This window comes from Tachyglossus aculeatus, chromosome 1 (assembly GCF_015852505.1).
Source record: "Tachyglossus aculeatus isolate mTacAcu1 chromosome 1, mTacAcu1.pri, whole genome shotgun sequence".
Classification (NCBI taxonomy): Eukaryota; Metazoa; Chordata; class Mammalia; order Monotremata; family Tachyglossidae; genus Tachyglossus; species Tachyglossus aculeatus.
The window spans coordinates 6420960-6433100 of NC_052066.1; positions in this window are offsets into that span (position 1 = coordinate 6420960).

Sequence of the window (12141 nt, forward strand, 5' to 3'; positions counted from 1 at the left end):
TATTATTATTAACAAATACCAGATTATTATTATTATGAAGCAGTTTCTTCACACAGAAACTGCTAACCACTGGGAAAATAATTCGCAAGCAGGAAGATCATACCTGCTGTATGGTAGTCTCCCAAACACTAAGTACAGGAGCTCTGCACAGTAGGCGCCCAATAAAAACTGATGGATTGGTCTACAACATATATTTGACATTTTCTTCTAGTGCATCTCCACCCTGCCTTGCTCCTAAAGGGAGGAAATTTTCAATCATTCATTCAATCGTATTTACTGAGCACTTACGGTGTGCAGGGCACTGTACAGAGAAGCAGCGTGGCTCAGTGGAAAGAGCCTGGGCTCTGGAGTCAGAGGTCATGGGTTCAAATCCCGGCTCTGCCAACTGTCAGCTGGGTGACTTTGGGCGAGTCACTTCACTTCTCTAGGCCTCAGTTCCTTCATCTGTAAAATGGGGATGAAGACTGTGAGCCCCCCGTGGGACAACCTGATCTCCTTGTCACCTCCCCAGCACTTAGAACAGTGCTTTGCACATAGTAAGTGCTTAACAAATGCCAATTTTATTATTATTATTATTATTATTGTTATTATTATTATTATTATTAGGTCATGGGTTCAAATTCCAGCTGCGCCAACTGTCAGCTGGGTGACTTTGGGTGAGTCACTTCACTTCTCTGGGCCTCAGTTCCCTCATCTGTAAAATGGGGATGAAGACTGTGAGCCTCCCGTGGGACAACCTGATCTCCTTGTAACCTCCTCAGCACCTAGAACAGTGCTCTGCACATAGTAAGCGCTTAACAAATGCCTATTATTATTATTATTATTATTATTATTATTATTAGGTCATGGGTTCAAATTCCGGCTGCGCCAACTGTCAGCTGGGTGACTTTGGGCAAGTCACTTCACTTCTCTGGGCCTCAGTTCCCTCATCTGTAAAATGGGGATGAAGACTGTGAGCCTCCCGTGGGACAACCTGATCTCCCTGTCACCTCTCCAGCGCTTAGAACAGTGCTTTGCACATAGTAAGCGCTTAACAAATGCCTATTATCATTATTATTATTATTATTATTATTAGGTCATGGGTTCAAATTCCGGCTGCGCCAACTGTCAGCTGGGTGACTTTGGGCAAGTCACTTCACTTCTCTGGGCCTCAGTTCCCTCATCTGTAAAATGGGGATGAAGACTGTGAGCCTCCCGTGGGACAACCTGATCTCCTTGTCCCCTCCCCAGCGCTTAGAACAGTGCTTGGCACATAGTAAGTGCTTAACAAATGCCAATTATTATTATTATTATTATTATTATTATTATCATTATTATTATTATGTCATGGATTCAAATTCCTGCTGTGCCAACTGTCAGCTGTGTGACTTTGGGCAAGTCACTTCACTTCTCTGGGCCTCAGTTCCCTCATCTGTAAAATGGGGATGAAGACTGTGAGCCCCCCGTGGGACAACCTGATCTCCTTGTCACCTCCCCAGCACTTAGAACAGTGCTTTGCACATAGTAAGCGCTTAACAAATGCCAATTATTATTATTATTATTATTATTATCAGGTCATGGGTTCAAATTCCGGCTGCACCAACTGTCAGCTGGGTGACTTTGGGCAAGTCACTTCACTTCTCTGGGCCTCAGTTCCCTCATCTGTAAAATGGGGATGAAGACTGTGAGCCCCCCGTGGGACAACCTGATCTCCTTCTAACCTCCCCAGCGCTTAGAACAGTGCTTTGCACATAGTAAGTGCTTAATCCAGTGCTTAAAACAGTGCTTTGCACATAGTAAGCGCTTAATAAATGCCATTATTATTATTATTATTATTATTATTATTATTATTATTATTATTATTATTACTAAGCGTTTGGAAGAGGACAAGTACAAGTACACTCCAGTCAATACTTCAGTCTGCTGCCCGGATCATTTTTCCTCAAAAACATTCAGGACACATCTCCTCACTCCTCAGAAACCTCCGGTGATTGCCCATCCACCTCCGCATCAAACAAAAACTCCTCATTATTGGCTTCAGAGCTGCCACCAGACAAGGACTCTCCCTCCCTTCAAAGCCTTATTGAAGGCCCACCTCCTCCAGGAAGCCTTCCCTAACTGTGCCCTCCTTTCCTCTTCTCCCACTCCCTTCCGCATCGCCCTGACTTGCTCCCTTTGTTCTTCTCCCCTCTCAGCCCCACACCACTTATGTCCAGCTCCCCCATCTATTTAATAATAATAATGACATTTATTAAGCATTTACTATGTGCAAAGCACTGTTCTAAGCGCTGGGGAGGTTACAGGGTGATCAGGTTGTCCCACGGGGGGCTCACAGTCTTAATCCCCATTTTCCAGATGAGGGAACTGAGTCCCTGAGAATAATAATAATAATAATAATAATAATAATGCCATTTGTTAAGCGCTTACTATGTGCAAAGCACTGTTCTAAGCGCTGGGGGGATACAAGGTGATCAGGTTGTCCCACGTGGGGCTCACAGTCATCATCCCCATTTTCCAGATGAGGTAACTGAGGCCCTGAGAAGTGAAGTGACTTGCCCAAAGTCACCCAGCTGACGAGTGGCGGAGCCGGGATTTGAACCCATGAACTCGGACTCCAAAGCCCGGGCTCTTTCCACTGAGCCACACTGCTTCTCCTGAATAGAAATATTTATTTCTATTCATGTCCGTCTCCCCCACTTTAGACAGTAAGCTCGTTGTGGGCAGGAGATGCACCTGTTTAATGTTGCATTGGGCTCTCCCAAGCGCTTAGTACAGTGCTCTGCACACAGTAAGCACTCAATAAATACGATTGAATGAATGAATACAATAATAATAATAATAATGGCATTTGTTAAGCGCTTACTATGTGCAAAGCACTGTTCTAAGCGCTGGGGGGATACAAGATGATCAAGTTGTCCCACGTAGGACTCACAGTCTTAATCCCCGTTTTACAGATGAGGTAACTGAGGCTCAGAGAAGTTAAGTGACTTGCCCAAGGTCACACAGCAGACATGTGGCAGAGCCGGGTTTCAAACCCATGACCTCTGACTCCAAAGCCCGTGCTTCTTCCACTGAGCCACGGATATTACAATAAGCAGACACATTCCCTGCCCTCATTCCCTTACAGTCCAGAGGAGAAGACAGACACGGATAAAAACAAATAAATTACAGATGTGGATGTAAATTATTCATTCAATCATATTCACTGAACGCTTACTGTGTGCAAAACACTGTACTAAGCACTTGGGTGAGTACAATATAACAACAAACAGATTCCTTGCCCATAATGAGCTCCCAGTCTACCGCCTGGCTTACCGGAAAGAGCGCGGACTTGGAAGTCAGAGGTTATGGGTTCTAATCCCAGCTCCGCCACTTGTCTGCTGTGTGACTTTGGGCAAGTCACTTCACTTCTCTGTGCCTCAAGGACCTCATCTGTAAAATGGGGATGAAGACTGTGAGCCCCACGTGAGACAACCTGATCACCTTGTATCTATCCCAGCACTTAGAACAGTGCTTGGCACATCATAAGCACTCCACAAATGCCACCAATAAATAATACAGAGTAAATCTCCACGGGCATCTCTTAGGCGCTCGGTACAGTGCTCTGCACATAGTAATCAATCAATCAATCGTATTTATTGAGCACTTACTGTGTGCAGAGCACTGTACTAGGCGCTTGGGAAGTACAGGTCAGCAACATATAGAGACGGTCCCTACCCAACAGTGGGCTCACAGTCTAAAAGGGGGAGACAGAGAACAAAACTAAACATACTAACAAAATCAATCAATCAATCAATCAATCGTATTTATTGAGCGCTTACTATGTGCAGAGCACTGTACTAAGCGCTTGGGAAGTACAAATTGGCAACACATAGAGACAGTCCCTACCCAACAGTGGGCTCACAGTCTAAAAGGGGGAGACAGAGAACAGAACCAAACATACCAACAAAATAAAATAAATAGAATAGATACGTACAAGTAAAATAAATAATTAAATAAATAGAGTAATAAATGTGTACAAACATATAGTAAGCGCTCAGCAAACACCGTTAGCGTCACTGTTGAGGTTTACGGAAAATAGTCTGAAGCCAGGACACTGTTGGAAAAAATCTGTTGCCAAAGTGAAGGAAAAGTCCAGCATTCCCAATAAATGGCCTTGCTTTCCCCCCCTCTTACGTTTCCTTAGACCTACAAGGAAATATAGATTTTCCTGTAGACTGTGAGATCGTTGTGGACAGGAATGTTTCTGTTTGTGGTTCTAATGTGCTCTCCTCAGCACTTAGTACAGTGCTCTTCACATAGATCTCAAGAAATACGATTGATTGAATGAATGAATATGGGGAACTTTCCCGGTTTATTTCTGCATCGGAACGGTTGATTTTCACCCTCCGTTCCGAGTGGCTGGAAATCGTATGGATTCCTGGAACCCGCTCCGCAATTCCCACTTGCAATTTACAATCTGTAATGAACTTTCGGTGCTGCAAGAAAAATCTCAATTCGTCGTGTGCAATGTCTTCTCCGAAGCCCGTCTACCGGAATAATAATCATGATGGTGTCTGTGAAGCGCTCACTATGCGCCAGGCACTGTAATGATAATAATAATTGTGGTATTTGTTAAGCGCTTACTATGTGCCAAGCACTGTTCTAAGCACTGGGCACTGTCCTAAGCACGGGGGCGGAGACAAGAAAATGGGGTTGGACACAGTCCCCGTCCCACGTGGGACTCACAGTCTCCATCCCCTTTTGACAGATGAGGTAACTGAGGCCCAGAGAAGTGAAGTGACTTGCCCAAGGTCACGCAGCAGACAAGCGGCAGAGCCGGGATTAGAACCCATGACCTTTCGACTGCCAAGCCTGGGCTCTATCCACTCTGCCATGATAATCCTATCTACTGAACGCTTTCTGATGATGATGGTGATGGCATTTGTTAAGCGCTTGCTATGTGCCAAGCACTGTTCTAAGCCCTGGAGGGGTTACAAGGTAATCAGGTTGTCCCACATGGGGCTTACAGTCTTAATCTCCATTTAATAGATGAGGTAACTGAGGCCCAGAGAAGTTAAGTGACTTGCCCAAAGTCACACAGTTGACAAGTTGGCTGATAATAATAATAATAATAATGGTATTTGTTAAGTGCTTACTATGTGCAAAGCACTGTTCTAAGCGCTGGGGAGGTTACAAGGTGATCAGGTTGCCCCACGGGGGGCTCACAGTTTTAATCCCCATTTTACAGCTGAGGGAACTGAGGAACAGAGAAGTTAAGTGACTTGCCCAAAGTCACACAGCTGACAGTTGGTGGAGCCGGGATTTGAACCCCTGACTTCTGACTCCAAAGCCCGGGCTCTTTCCATTGAGCCACGCTGCTTCTCTTGATAACTTCCATTCAGTCATTCAGTGGTACTTATTGAGCGCTTACCATGCGTGGGACACTGTACTCAGCACTTGGGAAAGTACAAGCCCATGAAGCCTCTGAGTCGGTCCGTCATCGGTTAGTCAGCTGTATTTATTGAGCGCTTACTGTGAGCGGAGCACTGTACTGAGCGCTCGGGTGAGGACAATAGAATAATAGAATGGATGCATTCCCTGCCTTCGATGAGCTCCCGGTCTGTCCATCGGATGTTGATCAGTCAGTCCGTCTATCAATCCGTCAGTAATCAATTCTTTCTTTCCTTTCACGTCCATCTCCCCGACTAGACCACCAGGTCCTCATGGGCAGGGAATGCGTGTGTTTATTGTTCTGCCGCCCTTTCCCGAGCGCTTAGTACAGTGTTCTGCACACGGTGAGTGCTCAATAAATACCACTGAATGACTGAATGGAAATTATCAGCCAGTCTGTCTGTCTTTCTGTCGTAGGCCTGTTAGCTGTCAATCAGTCAGTCCACTCATTCAGTTGTATTTATTGAGCACTTACTGAGTGCAGAGCACTGGACTCAGTGCTTGGGAGAGTCCAATATATTTTCAGGCAGTGGTCAGTCAGTTAGACTGGTGGTCCATCTAAGGATGGAGAGAGGGCTGAGAGGGAAGGGAGGAAGGAAGGGGGGAAGGGGGAGATGAATTGTCAGCTGTGTGACTTTGGGCAAGTCACTTAACTTCTCTGAGCCTCAGTTACCTCATCTGTAAAATGTTGATTAAGATTGTGAGCCCCCCTTGGGACAACCTGATCTCCTTGTAACCTCCCCAGTGCTTAGAACAGTGCTTTGCACATAGTACATGCTTAATAAATGCCATTATTATTATTATTATTATGGGAGCTTGAGGGGGAACGAGGCTCAGTAGAAAGAGCCCGGGCTTTGGAGTCAGAAGTCATGAGTTCAAATCCCGGCTCTGCCACTTGTCAGCTGTGTGACTTCGGGCAAGTCACTTCACTTCTCTGGGTCTCAGTTACCTCATCTGGAAAATGGGGATTAAGACTGTGAGCCCCACGTGGGACAACCTGGGACAACCTGATCATCTTGTAACCTCCCCAGCGCTTAGAACAGTGCTTTGTGCATAGTAAGGACTTAATACATGCCATTTAAAAAACGAGGAGGAGGAGGGGGAAAGAGTGAAGAGGAGGAGGAGAGAGGGATGAGGGAAAGGAGGGAGCGGGAAGAGTAAAGGGTAAGAAGAGGAGAGAAGATGAGGGGAAAGAGGAGGAGGAGGAGGAGGGGAAAGAGTGAAGGGGAGGATGAGAAAGGGATGAGGGAAAGGAGGGAGGGGAAAGAGTGATGGGGAAGAAGAGGGAGGGTGAGGGGAAAGAGGAGGAGGAGTGAAGGGGAGGGGGAGAGAGGGATGAGGGAAAAGAGGGAAGGGGAAGAAGAGACGATGGAGGAAGAGGAAGAGGAGGAGGGAGGAGAGAGTGATGAGGGAGAGGAGGGAAGGGGAAATGTGAAGGGGGAAAAGGAGGGAAAATAAGGGGGAAAAGGAGTAGGAGGGGGAAAGAGTGAAGGGGAGGAGGAGAGAGGGATGGGGGAAAGGAGGGGGATGGAAGAGTGAAGGGGAAGAAGATGGAGAATGAGGGGGAAGAGGAGGAGGAGGGAAGGTTGAGGGGGAAATGGAGGGAACGTTGAGGGGGGAGTGGGAGGGAAAGGAGGAAGGGGGAAGAATGAAGGGGAAGAAGAGGAGGGGATGAGGGGGAAGAGGAAGAGGAGGAGGGGGAATAGTGAAGGGGAAGAAGAGGAAGGAGAATGAGGGAGGAAGAAGGAGGAGTGAAGGGGAGGAGGAGAGAGGGATGAGAGAAAGGAGAAAGGGGAAGAATGAAGGGGAAGAAGAGGAGGAGGAGGAGGAGGAGGAAAGGCTGAGGGGAAAGCGGGAAAGTTGAGGGGGAAGGGGGAGGGAAAGGCAGAAGGAGGAAGAATGAAGAGGAAGAGGAGGAGGGGGACTAGTGAAGGGTAAGAGGAGAGAGGGAGGAGGGAAAGGAGGGAGGGGAAAGAGTGAAGGGGAAGAAGAGGAGGAAGAAGGAGCGGGAGAAGGAGGAGGAGAAGAAGGAGGAGGGAAGGCTGAGGGGGAAAAGAAGGAAAAGTTGAGGGTGAAAGGGGAGGGAAAGGAGGGAGGGGGAAGAATGGAAGGAAGAAGAGGTGGGAGAGTCAGGAGGAAGAGGAGGGAGAAAGAGTGAAGGGGTGGGGGAGAGAGGGATGAGGGCAAGGAGGGAAGGGGAAAAAGAGGAGGGAAAATGAGGGGGAAGAGGAGTGGGCTGGAAGAATGAAGGGGAAGAGGAGACAGAGATGAGAGAAAAGAGGGAGGTGGAAGAGTGAAGGGGAAGACGAGGAGGGAGAATGAGGGGGAAGAGGAGGAGGAGAAGGAGAGAGGGATGAGGGAAAGGAGGGAAGGGGAAAAGTGAAGGGGAGGACGAGGAGGGAGGATGAGAGGGAAGGGGAGGAGGAGGAGAAGGAATGAGAGATATGGACGTAAGTAGTGTGGGGCTGGGAGGGGAGATGGACAAAGGGAGCAAGTTGGGGGCACGCAGAAGGGAGCGGGAGGTGAGGTAAAGAGGGGCTTAGTCAGGGAAGGCCTCTTGGAGGAGATGGGCCTTCAGTAAGGATTTGAAGGTGGGGAGGGTCATTGTCTGTGGGATTTGAGCCCATTGTTGGATAGGGATTGTTTGTATTTGTTGACAAATTGTATTTCCAAAGTGCTTAGTACAGTGCTCTGCACACAGTAAGCGCTCAATAAATCATCATCATCATCAATCGTATTTATTGAGCGCTTACTATGTGCAGAGCACTGTACTAAGCGCTTGGGAAGTACAAATTGGCAACATATAGAGACAGTCCCTACCCAACAGTGGGCTCAATAAATACGATTGAATGAATGAATGAGAAGGGCGGGCGTTCCAGGCCAGAAGCAGGACGTGGGTCAGGGGTCAGCGGCCGCGGGACAGGCGAGAAGGAGGCCCAGGGAGGAGGTGAGCGGCGGCAGAGGAGCGGAGGGTGCGGGCTGAGAGGGAGAAGGACAGAAGGGACCGGAGGGAGGAAGGGGCGATGGGATGGATGGCTTTATGAAGCCAACAGTAAGGAGTTTTTGTTTGAAAAGGAGGTGGTTGGGCAACCACTGGAGAGTTTTGAGGAGCAGGGTGACATGTCCTGAATGTTTTCATAGAAAAACCATCCAGGCAGCAGAGTGAAGAAGTCTGGACTGGAGTGGGGAGAGTCAGGAGGCAGGGAAGCAGCATGGCCTAGTGGCTAGAGCCCGAGCCCGGGAGTCAGAAGGTCATGGGTTCAAATCCTAGCTCCGCCACTTGCCTGCTGGGTGACCTCGGGCAAGTCATTTCACTTCTCTGGGCCTCAGTTCCCTCATCTGTCAAATGGGAATAATATAATAACAACAACAACAATAATAATAATAACAATAATAATAATAATGGCATTTATTAAGCGCTTTTATTACTATGTGCAAAGCACTGTTCTAAGGGCTGGGGAGGTTACAAGGTGATCAGGTTGTCCCACGGTGGGGGGGACTCACAGTCTTAATCCCCATTTTACAGATGAGGCAACTGAGGCCCAGAGAAGTGAAGTGACTTGCCCAAAGTCACCCAGCTGACAAGTGGCGGAGCCGGGATTTTTTTTTTAATGGTATTTGTTAAGCGCTTACTGTGTGCAAAGCACTGTTCTAAGCGCTGGGGGGATACAAGGTGATCAGGTTGTCCCACGTGGGGCTCACACTTTTAATCCCCATTTTACAGATGAGGGAACTGAGGCCCAGGAACCCAGAGAAGTTAAGTGACTTGCCCAAAGTCATACAGCTGACAATTGGCAGAGCCGGGATTTGAACCCATGACCTCTGACTCCAAAGCCCGGGCTCTTTCCACTGAGCCACGCTGCTTCCCCTAACCCTAAATGAAGACTGTGAGCCCCACGTGGGACAGGGATTGGGTCCAACCTGATTAGCTTGGAATCAGCGCTTAGAACAGTGCTTGACGCATAGTAAGCGCTCATCATCATTCTCATCAGGGAGGTCAGGGAGGAGGCTGGCCCAGTCATCCAGGCGGGATCATTCATTCATTGATTCAATCGTATTTATTGAGCGCTTACCATGTGCAGAGCACTGTACTAAGCGCTTGGGAAGTACAAGTCGGCAACATCTAGAGCCGGTCCCTGCCCAACAACGGGCTCACAGTCTAGAAGGGGGAGACAGACAACAAAACAAAACACGTGGACGGGTGTCAAGTCGTCAGAACAAATAGAATTAAAGCTAAATGTACATCATTAACAAAACAAGTAGAATAGTAAATACGTACAAGTAAAATAGAGTAATAAATCTGTACAAACATCTACACAAGGGCTGTGGGGAGGGGAAGGAGGTAGGACGGGGGGGATGGGGAGGAGGAGAGGAAAAAGGGGGCTCAGTCTGGGAAGGCCTCCTGGAGGAGGTGAGCTCTCAGTAGGGATCAGATGAGTGATCCTGGTGGTAGCAGTTTTGGCGGAGAGGAAAAGAGGGATTGTAGCGATGTTGTGAAGGTGGGAGCACCGAGGTGCCCTCTGCCCTTCTTCCTTGCTCCCCCCCTGCACACACACACACACACACACACACACACACACACACACACACACACACACATATCCAGGACCCTGTGACACCCCACCCCCCCACCAAAGTCTCCATCTGCTTCTGGGGTTTGTGGGATGCCCAACTTCACCTGAGCCTGAGACGGCTTCTCCTCTCCCCCAAAACTTCCCCCTTCCCTCTTCCTCCTCCAGCTCCTCTCCTAATTCCTCCTCCAGCTTCTCCACCACTCCTCCTCCTCCTCCTCTCCAATCCTCCTCCTCCTTCTCCCTCCTTCCTCCTCCTCCCCATTCCTCTTCCTCCGCCTTCTCCCTCCTTCCTCCTCCTTTCCTCCCCCCACCTTCTCCCCCTTCCTCCTTCCTCCTCCTCCTCCTCCTTCCCACCCCCACCCAGCGCTTAGTACAGTGTCTGGAACATAACAAATACCATAATTATTAATTATTAGTCTTCTCATACCTCCACCTCCTCCTCCCATTCCTCCTCCTCCACCTTCTCCACCACCTCTCCCCCTCCCATTCCTCCTCCTCCACCTTCTCCCCCCTTCCTCCTCCTCATTTCCTCCCCCCACTTTCTCCTCATTCTTCCTCCTCCTCCTCCTTCCCTCCCCCCATCCAGCGCTTAGTACAGTGTCTGGCATATAACAAATACCATAATTATTATTCTCCTTCCCCCTCCACCTTCTCCCCACTCCTCTTCCTCCCCCCTTCTCCTCCTCTTCCTCCCCCCTTCTCCTCCTCTTCCTCCCCCTTTCTCCTCCTCTTCTTCCCCCTTCCTCCTCCTCTTCCTCCCCCCTTCCTCCTCCTCTTCCTCCCCCCTTCCTCCTCCTCTTCCTCCCCCCTTCCTCCTCTTCCTCCCCTTCCTCCTCTTCCTCCCCCTTCCTCCTCTTCCTCCCCCTTCCTCCCCCTTCCTCTCCCTTCCTCCTCCTCTTCCTCCCCCATTCCTCCCCTTCCTCCTCCTCTTCCTCCTCCTCTTCCTCCCCACTTCTCCTCCTCTTCCTCCCCACTTCTCCTCCTCTTCCTCCCCACTTCTCCTCCTCTTCCTCCCCCTTCCTCCTCCTCTTCCTCCCCCTTCCTCCTCCTCTTCCTCCCCCTTCCTCCTCCTCTTCCTCCCCCTTCCTCCTCCCTTCCTCCCCCTTCCTCCTCCTCTTCCTCCCCCTTCCTCCCCCTTCCTCCCCCTCCCCTTTTCCCCTACCCCTCTCCCTCCCCCCACCCAGCGCTTAGTCCAGGGCCAGGCACAAAGTCAGCACTTAACGGATACCATCATGACTCATCCAGCGCTTAGAACAGCGCCTCGCACATAGTAGGCGCTTAACAAATACCATCATTAGAATCATTATCATCATTTTTATTATTCTCCCCATTCCTCCTCCTCCTCCTCCTCCTCTGTCCCCAGTCCCCCTGCCCGCCCCTTCCCCGTTTGCGGGTGTGAAGGAGGGAGGGAGAGGAGGAGGAGGAGGAGGAGGAGGAGGAGAAGGGGATGGTGCCAGCCTTCCTCCTCCTCCTTCTCCTCCTCCTCCTCCTCCTCCTCCTCCTCCCCCTCCCCCCGCCGCCGTCACGTGGCTCCCGGAGCGGGGGGTGGGGGCAGGGGGTAAGCGCTCAGTCCAGCGCTGTGCACACAGTAAGCGCTCAATAAACGCGATGGAAGGAATAAGGAGCAAGGGGGGGCAGAAGGGGGGGGAGAAGCGGGGCTGGTGCTCCCCCCCCGCCCCCCCCCCCCCCGTATCCCGGTGGGCTCCGCAGGTTGCGGGGGGCGGGGCGGGAGGGAGGGGGGGAGGAGGAGGAGGAGGAGGAGGAGGAGCAGGAGGAGCAGGAGGAGCAGGAGCAGGAGGAGAAGGAGCAGGAGGAGGAGGAGGAGAAGTCCCCGGCCAGCTCCGGACCCCGCAGCCCCCCGGACAGACAGACAGACAGACAGACAGACAGACAGACAGACAGACAGACGGACAGCCATCCTCCTGACAGCCAGCATCCCCCCGGACAGACGGACGGACAGGCATCCCTCCCCCGGACAGAAAGACATCCCCCCCCGCCCCCCGCCCGGACAGACGGACACCTGGCTGCCCAGCATCCCCCCCCCGGACATCATCTCCCCCGGCCAGACAGACATCCTCCTGACAGGCAGCCAGCATCCCCCCGGACAGACATCCCTCCCCCGGACAGAAAGACATCCCCCCTCCGGACAGGCGGA